Source organism: Abramis brama, assembly GCF_963993115.1.
Source record: "Abramis brama genome assembly, chromosome: 12".
NCBI classification, from domain to species: Eukaryota; Metazoa; Chordata; class Actinopteri; order Cypriniformes; family Leuciscidae; genus Abramis; species Abramis brama.
In genome coordinates this window covers 35265079-35281978 of record NC_139974.1, presented here as the reverse complement: position 1 = coordinate 35281978, position 16900 = coordinate 35265079, and the positions used below count along the sequence as shown (strand labels likewise).

General features: G+C 38.3%; 1 protein-coding gene across 1 annotated transcript in view; it reads left to right on the top strand.

Annotated features, from left to right (window-relative positions):
* The window catches only part of adgrb2 (adhesion G protein-coupled receptor B2), a 295002-nt gene that overhangs the window by 197385 nt on the left and 80717 nt on the right, over positions 1–16900 (top strand). The window lies entirely within an intron of this gene.

Below are 16900 nucleotides of genomic sequence, written 5' to 3'. Positions count from 1 at the left end.
TGTTTGTATTTGTGTCGGAAAACATCTGCGCTCGGAGTCTGTTTATATCGGGGAGGAGCGATACAAAAGAGTTTTTGAAGCATCACAAATAAGGTGGGAGAGAATAGGACAAAGAGAGAGACGTGAGATACATTCACACTGACAGCGAGTTACTGTCATTCTTTGACAATGAGCAAAAGCGACTGTTGCCAAAGCTTGACCTTCTGAGACTTTGGTCACCAACTACACACTTTGAGAGTGAGGGGCAACGTTGCAGTTTTGTTGCAGTTTTAATGGATAAAGCCGTTGATTATGATGGCAGCTGCGTCTACTGTGCCGACTCGTAGAGAGAATGTACCTGTGCGTGAACGCTGGAATCTTGTGTGTCTCGAGTATTTCCTTTTGTGTAACTCCCCGCTGGCGCAGCACACCTCACGCATCATTAATACGCACCGGGAGGTGGTCGGCACGGCAACAGGCAGACCTGACTAGACAGGAGAATGGCGGGCGGTAATTACTGGAGCAGAAAAACCCTTCTATCTGCAGGCCGCAAAGTCAATTAACGCAAAAACCTGATTACCTCCCCCACCAAATTACATTCCAAATCATTCCGAGATGAATGCGCTGGTGTGATTAAAAAGAGGCGAGATATTGAGATTTTTATCGCTATTATAAACCCAAACATGGCAAAATCACTCCCAAAGCTCAAGCCAGTGGAGTGAAGCAACATTCAGTGCTCTTTATTCATTATCAGACTCTTGCAGGGGGAGATTGATACTGTACTGTATAGAAGAGAAAATTAGACTCTGGACTTCATAGGTGTATTTTTTCTCTCTCTCTATCTCTTTCAATATAGATCTGTTTGTGTTGTCACTGTTACAGCAATTATCTGTTCATTTAAACAATTCCCAGCTTCAGATTTTCAAGATTACAATCATCTTTCTCTCGCCTCCTCTTTTATTGTTGTCGCCTGAACCACAATACTGTGATTTCTAATTGCTTCCAGCTCACTGTAGTTATTGCACTGTGCCTGTGCATAATCAAGTAAAAATGAAGTTTTTTCTTCTTCTGTGAATTAATTTATTCATAGCAAGCATCACTCTGATTCATATTCAATTTCCATGATTAGTTAAATTGATTCAGCAGAGAATTGATCTTAATAAATGCATGTCTTTACTTGCACTCATTAGACATTACCTTGATGACAGACATTAGAAATTACCTTTAAATAGACATGCATTTTTCAAAAATGTGTGGTATCCATTTTATTAATAATTAAACATGAAAATTAATTATATACACCAACGTTCAAAGGTTTGGGGGTCAATAAGATTGTCTTGAAAGAAATGCATACTTTAATTTAGCAATGCGTTAAATTGATCAGATGCAACAGTAAAGACATTTATAATGTTGCAAAGTATTTCTATTTCAAATTCAAGATCGTATCCTGAAAAAAAAAATCTTTAATCTGTATCTTATAAAAATCTGTATCTTTTTACAAGATATTCTCAAAATATTCTCAACCAGCCTTTAGTTTGGACATTTCATTGTGACTCTACAATCAGTTATGATGATATAAGCCCATTACTCATCTTAATTCGTTCACAGAAGTTTTTTTGTTGTTGTTTTTTTGGACAAAGTCTTTAAAAGCATCTCTGGAGAATGTGAAAAGAGGGAAAAAATGAACTTTGCACTGTGCAAGGCTTGTAATCATAAATTCTCTTTTATGTACGGAATGACCTTACCAGAGTTTCCTTTTTAATGTTTTATTTTCTTTCTTCCAAAGCTTACAACTGCCTAGCTTTACTCTTTTACAATCACAATAAATCACATTTAATCCCTCCAAACAAATCGAACCCTCCATGGGGCCATTTTAATCAAGACTGGCAAAAAAAAAAAAAAAAAAAGCAGGGTGCTAAGCAACACATTGCTTTTGATTATGATAACATAATGGATTGACTATCTGATGTGTGCACAGCGGCTGAGTAGTGTTTTTCCAGAAGTGTGGAGGTGCAGCTGTGGCATGTGTGAATGGACTCAGGGGGCTATCAGAGTCAGTCTGCGCTGTATTTGTTACCGGTTAATTTGTTTTGAGTGAAGCTGTGTGGAATTTGTTTGCATGTGGAGGGGAAGATTGCGTGCAGTTAGGATGTGCATGTGCGGATGATGTTTGTGAACAGAGCATGTTGATGTTACAGGGGCTTATGGGTATTGATGGTGCTTGGGAGTGGTAGAGGGGCAAACATGGTTTGTCATAATCATTAGCTTTGCATGGTTGACTAACACCTGTAAGCGGTTATGAGGGAGTGGGATCAAGATTATATGGGCATTACCCTCTCTCTCGTGTGTGTGTGTGTGTGTGTGTGTGTGTGTGTGTGTGTGTGTGTGTGCGTGTGTGTGTGTGTGTGTGTGTGTGTGTGTGTGTGGTTCTAGTCCAAAACATCCCTACAAAGATGGCAATATCCAAAACCCTTGTTCTTTTGGAAAATCCCCCATGAGGAACACAGCTTATAAATCATACTGAATTATGTTTTTTGAAAATGTAAAAATGCAGAATGTTTTCTGTGATGGGTAGGTTTAGGGGTTGGAGAAATAGAATATACAGTTTGTACAGAGTAAAAATCATTATGTCTATGGAATGTCCCCATAAAACATGAAGCCCCAACATGTGACAATGCTAATGGAAAATCTGAATTTTCAGTGTCATTATGATCCTTCATAAATCATTCTAATATGCTGATTTGATTTGCTGCTCTTCTTACTATCAATGTTGAATAGTTGTGCTGATTTATATTTTTGTGGAAACCATGATACTTTTTCAGGATTATTCGCTGAATAGAAAGCATTAAAGCAATAAATAGCATTTATTTGGAAAGGAAGAAATAAACAGCTTTTGAAATAAACAGTTTTTAATCTTACGTTCCATAATAAACAGCATTTATTTGAAACGGAGGTATTTTGTAACAATATAAATGTCTTTCCTGTCATTTTTAAACATTTTAATGCGTGCTTGCAATAAGTTTTAATGTCTTTAAAAAATATTATATATTATAATAACATTATAATAAATATAAGTATATTTTTTGTAATATATTTTTTTATTTAATATAAAAAAATGTGTTTAATGCTACTTGAGGGCAGAATTTAAAGCTTTTTTGTTGTTGTTGTTGTTAATCAAAAATGTTCAGTTACTAAATGTATTTTTTATTTTTATAAAATACTTCTAGGACATAAAAGTAAAAAATAATGTAGCCGTCATCATAGACAGGTTAATGAGTTATTGTGTATTCCTGAAGGGTTTATTTTGTGATAATGAGCTTCTGCATACTTTATCACTCAATATGCCACTTTCCAAATATATAAATAAAAGCACATGAAAATGAAAAGCTGAAATGATTGGATTGTGTGACTGCGGAGAGCTATGAGAGGCATGAAACTAACAAGTGTAGAAATCTGATTACCAAGGACGACTGTCAAAACAGTTTACAGGACTTTGCAGAATATATTTGATACCAGAATGTTGCAATTAACCAATTAAAATCCACAGATTCCAGAGAGCTGTGTGATAAAATAGGCTGACAGACATGTTCATAAACTCAAACATATTCACACAACTTCTTCCTCTCACCGTTGCCTTTGGTAATTGACAGTGACCAGACTAATGGTCCATATTCTCTCTCTCTCTCTCTCTCTCTCTCTCTCTCTCTCTCTCTCTCTCTCTCTCAATTACCCCTCTCACTCTTTATCTCCTCTCCGTACATCACTGCATGCTTCCTGACCTTAGTTTGAAGTGCAACTGGTCTCTGCATGCTTTCTTTCATCTTAATGCCACCTTTCCTTCCAGCTGCCTTACCTCCCACTGATCTCCCTCCCTCACCTCTCCTTTCCTCCATCTCTCTTCCCTGAGGCCTTGAAGTTCTCTTCTTCACTCTGTGACGATTTTGCCTTTATTCGCCCTGTTCTCCATCACGTTTCATCTGATGAATCAGCCTTGCCCTCTCTCTTTCTCTATCACTGTCCCTCTTGGTTGTTCTATCTTTCTCTCTCCTTCTTCTAGTCTTTGTCTTTCTCTCTCTCTTTATCGGCTGTGGTGCTTGTTAATTGCCAGCAGGTTATGGTGCCCTTTTCAGTGCCGTGGGAAGCCTTTAGTCGCTCCCTATGAAAAGGACAGAGCTTCACATGAGATGAGGAGCATGTGTCCCCAAACACACACACACACACACACACACACACACACACACACACACACATACACACACTTTTTCAAAAAAACATCACTCATTATGATTTATAAGCTGTTTTCCTCATAGGGACCCAAAAATGTCCCCACAAGGTCTACGGATATTGGCATCTTTGTTGGGACGTTTTGTCCCCATAACATAGGTTTTACCTGAAACACACATTTACATTTATACCGGATTTACGGTTAAATCCGACCTCTTACAGTTAAATCCGACCTCTAGTTCATAAACGCCAGAGGAGAACTGGCCCCCAACTGAGCCTGGGTTCTCCCAAGGTTTTTTTTTTTCTCCATTAGATCACCTGATGGAGTTTTTCGGTTCCTTGCCACTGTTGCCTCTGGCTTGCTCAGTTGGGGGATATTTGGGGATATTTAATTTAATTAATCAAGCAACAATACTATTGATCAGCATTACCAAACGTGGACGTTTTCCACTAGAAACAAGCATTGATGTATTATTTTAATTTAATACTGTGAAGCTGCTTTGATACAATCTGTATTGTGAAAAGCGCTATATAAATAAACTTGACTTGACTTGACTTGACACACACACACACAGAGGGCCCTATCTTACACCCGGCGCAATGCAGCGCAAAGCGCACGCAAGTGTTTTTTGCTAGTTTCAGCCTGACGCAGTTATCATTTTCATGTCCTGCGCCACGTTATTTAAATAGCAAATGCATTTGCGCCCATTTGTGCACCCATGGGTGTGCTGGTCTGAAAACGAGGTGTGTTCAGGCGCATTGTTGGCGCGTTGCTATTTTGAGGCAACAGAAATAGACTGCGCCATTTACCAACAAAAACCTGGTCTAAAGTCAATGGCGCAGTTATTTTGTTATCTAATGAGCGCGTTAGTAATGTGCGCCTATAGGCGGGTCCACAACGCGCGTACACTCTGCTTATTAAACACACAGGGACGCACAGCAGCACACAAACATGTCAAATATTAAAAATAAAAGTATTACAATGTAAAATATTATTATTGTGTACATAAAGATATGGTGGAATCCGGCTTGTCCCGTAGATGGTCTGCTTGCACACTTTTACCTCGCACACGAGCAGATCCGTTTGCACTCTGGAGACGCGTTCATTCATATCAAATTCCGTCATGTAAATAGCGAGTCTGCATGGCGCGAGTGCAACTGGCATTTAAAGGGAATGGGAGATGAGACTCTGATTGGTGTAACGCACATAAATCCCAAAACACACGCATTACTCATTAAGAGAATAGGGACAACCCTTTTAGACCATGCGCCAGGAGCGCCAACCTTTTTTCCCGTCGTTAAACTAGCAAAAGTGGATTCGGACTCGCCCTAAGTGCACTTGCCCCGTGCGCTTTAGACCATGTGCTTAGATCGTTAAAATAGGGCCCAGAGAGAGAAAGCATTGATTTTCTGTCACAAAACTAATGTTGTCAAAGTTGTGGCACTTTCTACAAATAGAGTACAAAATAGGGTGCCATATTCATTAATTCGTTTGTTCGTTCATTCGTTCACAAAGATTGAAGACGCTTAACCTTCATAAAATAAACATTGTACAACCTGTTTTTTTTTTATTTGTTTAAACTGAGGTTTGCAATTTTTTGTAACATTAATAAAAAAATTATTATTAAATTATTATATATATATATATATATAGTCTAAATAGTGGCTAAAATATGGATTTGTTTGTATGGATTTGACATTTTTAGGAACAAATTATAGAATTTAATTTAATTTAATTTCAAAATAAAAAAATAAATAATTAAATGTAATTGAATAAAAACACTATCTTTCATATATGTATTCTAAAAGTGAACAGATCACATCGTTCTTTCTCAGGCAGAGACTGATCTTTACCGACTGACTCGCTTTGCTGAGTAAGTGTCATCACACTAACTTGAGTGTGACTGAAGACATTCTGAGCGTTAGAAATGTCCCCCGTTACAATCATCTCCTCAGAGAGAGGAACTGTGATACAGTCTTTGTGTAAAGCAATGAATAGGGAAGTTCTAATCCACAGGAAATGAGAGCGGGAGACAGAGTGAGATCGATGGAGATCGCAGTCAAGCACAATGGCGCGTGAAGACACATCTCTGATGGCCGACTTTCATTCTTCAGCTCCAGCAGCTGGCGAGGCCATCGTGTCATAGAACTCGACATCTTCCTCTCAGTTTCGTTTAGCGGGTGGCAATTACCAAGTTTCTCTCTTTTTGGTTTGTGAAAAACTTGGAAGATACAGTAATAATCTTTTTTTCTGTTCTCGTTTTTTTTGTTTGCACTTGAATTGGTCTTTGCAGCTAAGGCTGAAGAGGGGCATTCTGGGACTAAATGAGCAAATTACAGATTCAAGACAGACGTCTAAGATGCAATTGTGTCTTGTGTGTGGGAAAAAAGCAGTGCTCTTGTGTGGTTTCTTATCACCCTTTTAGCGAAGGGGTAATTTCTGTACGTCTTTGTGTGTGGCACACTCTGTTCTCTTTTAGTATTCCTCTTATTCTGCCTCCCTTTTCTGTCTCGTTCCTCTTCTCAGGGTAAAGGATGTGGGCAGCAGTGGAGGTGTAGGGTCTGCGAGGCTTTAAGGGGGCTCCCGAGGGACTGGGGGCTGCTTCTTTAATCTGTTTGTAATGTAGTAAACGGGAGAGAGCTCCAGAGAGCAGCAAGGAGAATGTGTCCTACAAAGGCTCTTTTTGTATACTTCAGTTATTCACATCCCTTGGCTTCCTCCTGTCGTTTTGTAAAGTGTAGAACTCTGAATCCCTGAGGCTAAGGGGGAAAGAGACAAGAAAAAAATGAGAAGCTATGCTAAAATCTTGTCCTTTTTATTCATAATTATTGTATTGTGTGGACACTTGGTGTTAGCTTAAAGCTTATGCATGCAGTTCTGCAAAATTCCAACATTAAGGATGGTTATCAAACAGGTTTCCTGAACATTCATCCATTAGTCAGACAAACAGATAACCCCGCCCCCAAACTCACACCATTAGTTAAACCAGGGACCATTCACAAAAACAAAAAGCAGCACAACTGTTTTCAATATTGATAACAGTAATACATGTTTCTGAGCACTGAATCAACACGTTAGAATTAATTCTGAAGAATCATGTGACTCTGAACACTGGAGTAATGATGCTGAAAATTCAGCTTTGAAATCACAAAAATAAATTACATTTTACATATATTAAAATGGAAAACAGTTATTTTCAATTGTAATGATATATCACAATATGAATGTTTTTTTTCTGAGCATAAACCATTTTTTGAGTGAGCATAAGAGACTTACAAACATTCATAAATTAAAAATAAAAAAATCTTACCAACCCAAAACTTTTTCACAGTAGTGATTATTTACTGAGCCCTTAAAGGGACACGGGGCCCTATTATACAGCCGGCGCAATGCAGCGTCAGGCGCGACGCAAGTGTTTGCTAGGTTATAACCTCACGCACGAGGCAGATCCGTTTGCGCTCTGGAGAACCCCATGTAATTCCGTCATGTAAATAGTGAATCCGCCATGGCGTGAGCGCAACTGGCTTTTAAAGGAAATGAGAGATGAGACTCTGATTGGTTTATTGCACGTTACGCCCAAAACACACCCATTACTCATTAAAAGAATAGGGACAACCCTTTTAGACCATGCGCCTGGCACGCCAACCATTTTTCCCATTGTTAAACTAGCAAAAGTGGATTCGGACTCGCCCCAAGTGCACTTGCGCCGTGCGCTTTAGACCATGCGCTTAGATCGTTAAAATAGGGCCCATGGTGATGGAAAAAATATGAGATGGGATGAAAAAATATATTTAAATGCTTTTGCGTTCTCTTGCAAAAGTTTTGTGTTCCCCTGAGGAACTTTGTGTTTGTTCCCCTGCAAACCTTTTGAGTTCTTTGCGTGCAAATGCAAAGTTCGCGAGGGAACGCAAATGTTTTTTGCAATGGAAGCAAAGGTTTTGCGAGTGAACGCAAAGCTTCTCATGGGAATTTTTTTCAACTTTTGCAATTGAAATATTAATTTTTTTTCTCCCATGTCATATTTTTGTCCCTTTAGGGGCTCTGTAGTTTTTCCTCTGTGTTATTTCACATTTTTCTTTTTCTGAGTAATCACACCTCGTTTTATCTAAATGAGGCTCATAATAAATTGTTCATATAGAACTTGCCCTTAGCCCTTCTGCTTCCTTATTTGCAAGCAGAAGACGGAAGACATATCACCATAATTCAGCATTATTGTGGTTAATTTGCTGTGTAGGTGTTGTATTAAACTGGCTCACATTCCAACAGTCATCATTCCCAGTCTTCTACATACCAAATCACTACATACAGTAACAGACACATTTCCCTGACCTGCCGAGTAGCAGCACTGCATGCCGCTGTCCGTGGTGCTGAAACCAGTCAAATCAATAAGGTGGTTTCACAAAGGGGTTTAGGTTTTTCAAAAGCTAAAGCAATCAAATGTATCTGTAACTGCCCTCATAGCTTTAGTCATTCATCATACATCAAACCCTGATGGCGTGAAATTATTTGGTACTTGTTACTTTTGAATTGTTCTGGGAGTTCATGCTGCCAATTCTCAGAAATTCTCTAATTTCTTAATACATTCCCTTTAAAGCCATTCATGGACTGCTGTACCAGAGTTACCACTTGCATGCAGGTCTGTTATTATAGTATCATCTATTTCGGATTTATCCGCCCTTAAATGTCACATAAAAGAAGCGCATTGTGGTTGGCTGTTTTATTTGTCAGCTAGACGACCCATTCCTGTCAAAGTGGGCAGTACTTGGCCACAATAACCTGCAAAATGGACTAGACTTTATGCTGATAGTCTGGTAGAGTAGTGATTAAATTGAAAGATCGTTCTCTATCAGATTAGCTGATACTACAAAACTTTTTACATTCTTATTCAACATTAGATGTTGGCTCATGATACAGTATAATTGGAAAGCTTCCAAATATAGGAGGGGAAAAGCCTGTACACAAGAAAAAAATGAAAAGAGTGGAAGTCACAACCCACAGACGAAGAGACAGAGAGGTGATTATTTGTTCTTCTGAGGCTTCTTCGCATGACATTAGCACAGCTTGAGTTTCGGCATGGATGAATTTCATTCTTTTTGCAAGGTTCATCTCCACAAACATCCCCTTCACACCCCACTGGGTGTATGTGAGCACATGGTGCTGCACCAACTCATTGTGTCTGTCTGAATCTGCAAGTATGTGTCTCTGTGGGTTAAGTATGCAGTCAATTTAAAGGATTATGCTGGGAGTTGGCATGAAAACCTTACGCCAACCCAATGGCCCTCTACACGTGTTTATTTTAAAATGTTTCTCTCTGCTCGGGCAAGTGCAGCACATTATGCTGGCCGTGGCTACTTGTTTACTGTTCAATGTTTTAAATGCCCATATGTCTGTGCCATCTATCTTCCAAAGCCCTACCTCTGTTTTAATGAGAAATATGCTGCAGTGAAGTCTAGAGTTACAAAAAAGTTGAGTCCATCATAATGCCCCACATACACAGAGATTTGCATTCAGCCATGATTCAAAAACACCATGGTATGATCTGTTAGTACATGCCTCATTTACTAAAGCAAGTGTGCTGAGAACAATGTGGGTCATGAGATACTTGTTATTAATATTTACCTATAATCAACACCTGTTGAGCATTTTTGGTCACCATCATTACTGGTCATGTTTTGGATATGGGTGTCCATTATAGTATGCTGGTTTGCTGGTTCCCTCACTAGGCTAATGGCTTCACAGCTTCACCAGAAAAACTTTGCTGGTTGGCCATGATTTATATAATAATAATAATAATAATAATAATAATATATTAGTTTAGCAGCCCAATAGAAACCTAACTTAAATAAATTATATATATATATATATATATATATAATTTCAAAATTTATTATTATTATTATTATTATTATTATTATAAGTATAAGTATATTATTAATGTAAGAATATATTGTTGAATATGAATATTATATGAAACTAATTGTGAAGTTGATTGGGTTGATTGGCTACTGAACTAATTTCAAGCATTTCATTTATTGTATATATCGGTATGTATTTATTATTATTATTATTATTATTATTATTATTATTATTATTATTATTCAATTCTGATTTATAAAACCCAGAAGCGCTGCGCTGTTACACTACGTGAACTCACTCAGAGGCCCACATAGAAGAAAATTAATAGTTGAATAAAGTCTTTATTTTTGTTTGTTTTTGCGCACAAAAAGTATTCTCGTCGCTTGATAAACTTAAGGTTGAGTTACTGTAGTCACTTGGACTATTATAACGATGTCTTTACTAACTTTTCTGGGCCGGCAAGTTTCGATCCCATAGAAGCCTATGGAGGAGTGAGACAGCTCTCAGATTTAATCAAAAATATCTTAATTTGTATTCTGAAGATGAACGAAAGTCTTAGTGGGTTGGAACAACATGAGGGAGAGTAATTACTGACAGAATTTTCATTTTTGGATGAACTAACCCTTTAACACATGCGCAGCTACTGAAGCCCCCAATTTGCTATAGGCTTTAGTAACCCTGTATGGTAACTTTACACTCATTACACATTAAGCATTCCGTTTTTCTGGATTGTGGAGGCTGAGGCTGGGAATTCGACCTTGCCGTGAGCAGCTCTCTCTCTCACTGACCTAGAATCCCATTCTGCTCTTTGGTGCAGGGCTCATGCCAGAGGGAGTGGAGTGACAGGGTAAATAACAGGATGTTGATCCAACAAACCTTTTCCCGAGTAGGTACGGGATGGATGTTTTAATCCGGCTCCTAATCCGCACCACTGCCATCCATCACCCTAAGGCCACCACGGTCCACTACTGTGTGAAAGCATCCAGCTACTAGCCACACAGAGAAAGAGTTATTTTTGTACTTAAATTTGCCAGAATTTAGAGGATCCTATGTTTAGTTTGACAAAATGTGTCTTTTTTATCAAAACATGCTGTATGTTTCAATTTAAAAGAACATTTATTATGTCATTACATCCCTCAAATCATTTACAGTGCTTATTTGCGAGTGAAATAAGTGATTTATTTATAATAAATTTCTTACAGATGTAAGCATAATGTATGTTAGGCTAAATTTGGAACTCTGTTATCCCTCTTATCTGATTAACTGTCTGTTAATGGAGCAAAATGGAACGCTAACTTACACAGTGACTTAACATTATAAAAGTTGTTCAGGAAACCTAAACCTGATCATTTAACCATAAACCATAAATCACCTGATCATAAACCATAAACATTCGACACACCAGACGCGTCGCATTCTCAAGTTCAAGACGGCAGTGTAAAACAGTGTACAAAAACTATACAGGCAAAAAGTTTATTAAAAAGTAGCATTGATAAGTTTTACTGTAAAAACAGTGCAAACAGAAAGACAAAGATAAATGTATCTAATTATAGTTCTCTATAGGAAGCATAGACTTTATTTAATCCACAGAAAACATTCTATAGAATGCCTACCTGTAGGTAATGTATAGAATTAGGTAATGTATTTTTTGCAAAAAACATCAGGAATTCTATACATTGCCTAGGCATTCTATACAATACCGGGATTTCACACTTTGCCGGTAACATATACACACACTTCCAGCCTTGGGTGAAGTCATTATGTACATTAACTCTTTCCCCGCCAGCGTTTAACCGACGTTACTATTCTCTTAATATCCAAAATTAATATACATTCACAATGTGCCGTGTTGCTGCTAAAATAAATGCTTCTTTCAATAAGAGGTGAAATGAAATGTCAATCAGCATCAAACTTCCATGACACCATTATCTCATTATTGTAGTTTTAATTATAATGAGAAACCCATAAAAAGGATTTTTTTTTTTTGAGGATTTGCTATTCCACTCTTAAAAATTATACCTTAAAATACTAATTACAATAATGAAAAATAAATTAATTGCTTTAAAATGAATCAAACACATCCTTGAAGCTGAAACTGCAGCCTTTCTGTTAATTTCCATTATTATCCTTTAAAGTAAAATGTTTGAAATAACTTAAAACATCAACACCCCATTTTGCTTTATTCAAGTGTTGATATAAAAAAAAAAAAAACACACTAATTGATATGAATTAACGTCTACACAAATCTACACTAGCAGCAAAGACTGCGAACCCTGCGGTTAAAATAAATTAGAGTCATCATAATGAAAATAAATTCACATGAAAAGCCATACTGTTGGTATGACTGTGAAAGGTTCATGGGCATTTTTTGCATGTTGCTTTGGTGTAAAGCAGTTCAATCTGGTACAGAAGGTACATTGATGATATATATGAAAGTAATATTATGTTTCCAGTATCAATAACTTAAATGGAGGTAAAAATAAGTACTTATAGTATAATTATATGAAACATTTAAAAGCCAGTGTTAACCACAAATGTGTTATTTGTTTTTCCTGTCAAATTAAATGGAAGAGTTCCCAAACAATCACTTGCTAAATTATGTATTCATTTTAATATTACTTAAATAATACCAATAATATCCATAGTTTTATTTACACTTGATATACTTGATTTATACAAATGTGTATCATACATAAATATAAGGAACATCTTTTACCTTTGGATATTGTGACTTGCAAATCACAGACTTCAGATTTTTGGTTTCTTGGCATTACAAGAACTGTATTACAGATCTTTTTCAGGTCAAAATAAAGCCATTGTATATGTTTACTGCTGGATGAATGCATTGTGGGATATTTTTAGGCATGTGATTCAGGGCAGGAATCTGATTTACAGACTCGTGAACTCTCTGTGCACCCCTTCATTATCTGAAAATAAGCATGGAGCTCTCTCTCTAACGAGGCCGTGACTCAGACGTTCTTCCACTCAATGGACTGTAGATCAGCAGCTTCTGTTTTTATGACACCACAAGAAAAGAATAATCACAGCTACTTAATAGTGATTCCTGGAGCCATTTGGCTTACAGTGATTTTTATCTTACTGAAATATCAAGGTCAAGGTCAAAGTCAAGGTCAAAGTGTATTTATATAGCACCTTTTAACAACACGAATGTTGAGCAAAGTGCTTCACAAGTAAAGCAAAAATACGCACATAGTAAAACAGAACATGTCAAAAATTCAAACCAAAAACCTAAAAAATGAAAACAGAAAATTTATAATAAGCAAAAGATAATCATAACCTGGAACATCACAAAAACTGCAACCCCATAGCATTTAAAAAAAAAATGCATACAAAAATAAAACTGAGTTACTAGTAAGCCTGAAAAAAAAGGTAGGCTTTAATTGCTGCTTTAAAAAAACTTTTAATTTGGGAGAAGCTCTAATCGTTAAAGGTAGTTTGTTCCAAAGTTTTGGAGCATAGACTGAAAAAGACCTATCTCCTTTTATTTTCAAACGAGCTTTCGGGACAGGTTTAGATTCAAGATGAATGGCGTGCTCAATTCCTTTTGAGTTTAATTTGGGTGCTCTTCGGTCCAAGGTAGAACATCTAAAGCCGCGTTTCCACCGAAATTACCCGGAACAATTTGTCCCAGGAACTTTTTTCCCAGGAACTTTTTTGCTGTCTATCAATCATAAATAGTGACAGTCTTGTAAATAGTTGTTTGTTACTAACCTCAAAGCGCTATTTCAATCCTGTTATAGTACATTTATAACATGGTTTGGAGTGCCTTGCAATAGATGACAATGTGTAAACATAATGACTTAATAATAAAAGCTGTGGCAGAAAAGAGACGAGCACTGATAAAGCGTGTTCAGTAAGCTCGTAATGCTAACGTTAGATATAAAATTTGTATGTTATCAGCTATTGCGGACATTGACCGTGAGATGGCTGGGACGAACGCGCAGAAAGTTTCCTCTTCCACAAAATAAAGCCTGAAACTCGTCGCCAATCCACCAGTTTTTTAGCAATTTTCCACCGGACAAAATTGCGATTGTTAACTCATGATTTCTGTTCTGTCTGTGCGCACCAATCTTGCACTTCTATCTACTCCTCAACCAGACCACCTAGAGACTTCAGGTTTTCGGCATTATGTTAAGGAAGGTCTAATCTCGGGAACGCACAGAAAAAATCCAGGAAAAGATTTACTATCTCTTAGTGTTGTGATCCCATGAGGTCAGAAAATTGCGCTAAAACACTCAACGAGATTTTATTACTTGTTTTAATTAAATTCCATATTTGCAGACAGACAACTCTTACTGCATGAAGCCACAACACAAACCGCAATAGATTTTTTTAAAAAGGGAGGTTAAAAATAAATAAAATGCTGCGTGGAGTCATCCAACCAAAATGCGGCGTGAACACAACCAATCAGCTTGTGCAGCGCACAAATCCCACCCCTGAAAGTTCCTGAACTTTGAAAAAGTACTACCTCGTGAGCAGGGACTATCGGAGGGGGAAATATTTACCCGGAACTTCATTTAGACCCTGGTTCCTGCGGTGTAAACACATCGAGTACCAGCCCAAAGTTCCTAGTTCCTGGGGAAAGTTCCTGCGGTGGAAACGCGGCTTAAGAGGCAGTGTAGAGAAAGAATTCTCTGATAACCGAGGCACTCCTTAATTAAAATGGGGGGGCAAAATGCAGGTTTGAGAGGTGGCGCCCCGACAAATCTCACGAGAATCACGACTTGCTTTACGGCACGACGTCACATACATCAACAACATATGAAGCAGCCTCTATGGAAGACACTACCGCGCATTTCAAAGAAAACGAAGAAAGCGCGGTCGGAAGAGTCAAGGAAAAGAAAACGGCGGCTCTGGGTGAGTGGTATTTACGACAGTAACATTAAATACAAGTACTCCACAGTGACTCTAGGGGTCGCTGTTTGAGAAAAAAACGGAAACTGCATAGTGTGCCTTTAAAGGTGCTATAAGCGATCTCGGTTGGCGTAACCTCTTGTTGATGTTTGAATTATTATCAAACAAAACGGAGGCTAGCTAGACCCTCCCTCCTCCTCATCCTCGCACTAACCCCCCGAACCCCACCCCCACATCATTTTTGTCGGTTATTGGCTGGAACAGTTTATGTTTCGTGCTGCGGGTCGCTCTGTTTGTTGCTCAGTTTGTTTTTGCTGCAGTTTGTGGAGCCTGGGCTGTCTGCAGAGACCGTGTTTTTTTACAGTGTGTTCAGGGGACAGGCAGCTAGCGGATAGTAAGGAGATGTTTGCGGTATGTGAAAAAAAATGTTTTGGCCTAAAAAAACGCGTGAGATCGCTTATAGCACCTTTAATGACAGCTGAGATGAAGATCTAAGTGATCTCTGAGGAGAATAAAAACTTAAAAGTTCTGATATATAAATAGGGGCAAGTCCATGTAGAGCTTTAAATGCGTAAATGAAAACCTTCAAATCAATTCTTTGTTTCACTGGGAGCCAATGGAGAGAGGCCTGGATAGGTGAGATATGTTCCCTCTTTTTTGTCCCAGTGAGGAAACGAGCTGCAGCATTTTGGACAATCTGTAATCCTGACAGTGATGACTGACTAATTCCAGCATACAAGGCATTAACAGTAATCAAATCTTAAAAGGACATAAAAGCGTAAATAACAGTCTCCAAAATCCCTAAAAGTCAGAAGGTGCTTTAACTTTCAAAGTCGCTTTAGCTGGAAAAAGCTGGCCCTGACCACGGCATTTATTTGATTGTCAAACTTCAGGTCGGAATCAAAAATGACCTCCAGATTTTTAACATAAGGGTGATTGTTTGACTGAAAATTCCCTTAGAAAGCACTGTATTTGTCAATCTGCGGTTTGGAGCCAAACAGGATGACCTCTGTCTTGTTTTCATTCAACTGAAGAAAATTTTCATCCATCCATTCTCTAATATCCTTTAAACATGCTAGCAGGGAAGAAACAGAATCACTAGCAGAGTCTAATGTTAAATAGAGCTGGGTATCATCTGCATTATTTTATCAGGGCGGATGCGGATCTTCCCTCCTCGCTGTGATATCGCAACCTGTGACTCCTGTTTACACCCCCCCCTTCCTGTAATAAAGTCAGACAGTATAAGCCATAAGCATCTTATGGTTAAAATGAGCTGAACTGGGATAATGTGGAATCCATCTCGCCGCGTGAGCTGTTTCATGCGCCATTATCTGTCTTACCGCAACGAGACCTACATCTCTACACTGGGCCTCTCTCTCTCTCTCTCTCTCTCTCTCTCTCTCTCTCTATCTCTCTCTCTCTCTCTCTCTCTCTCTCTCTCTCTCTCTCTCTCTCTTTCTCTCTCTCTCTCTCTCTCTCTCTCTCTCTATTTGTTCCTCCTGCTGTAATCTTCTACCTACTTCCTGCTCATGTCATCACACACACGTTGGGTGAGCTTTCTGTGCTGTTCTTCAATGGGTAAGCATGCTTGTGTGTCATTAAAATGAGCCACTGAAGATTCAGCGTTCTACATTTAGATCCAAATCGTAACACCTGATGCGGAAATAACCCTGTACCTCCTCCGGTGCTTTAATGTGTGTGTGGCGGAAGTCAAGTGTGTGTGTTTCTTGGGGGTGTGGCTTCCAGGGCAGGGGACAGTGTTAGTGTGTCAATCGAAGCACAAACAGATTGAGTCTCAGCAATCGTCTGTCTGCTTATATATAGCATCTGTGTGGAATTAGACTACACCACCGTGGTGAGTACATACATATTTAACATTTTTTCAACAGTTAAAAACTAGTCTAGAGATATGTTCATGCAGGAGACTGATAAATAGAAGGTATAGTTTGTATGTCAAAGCTTTTG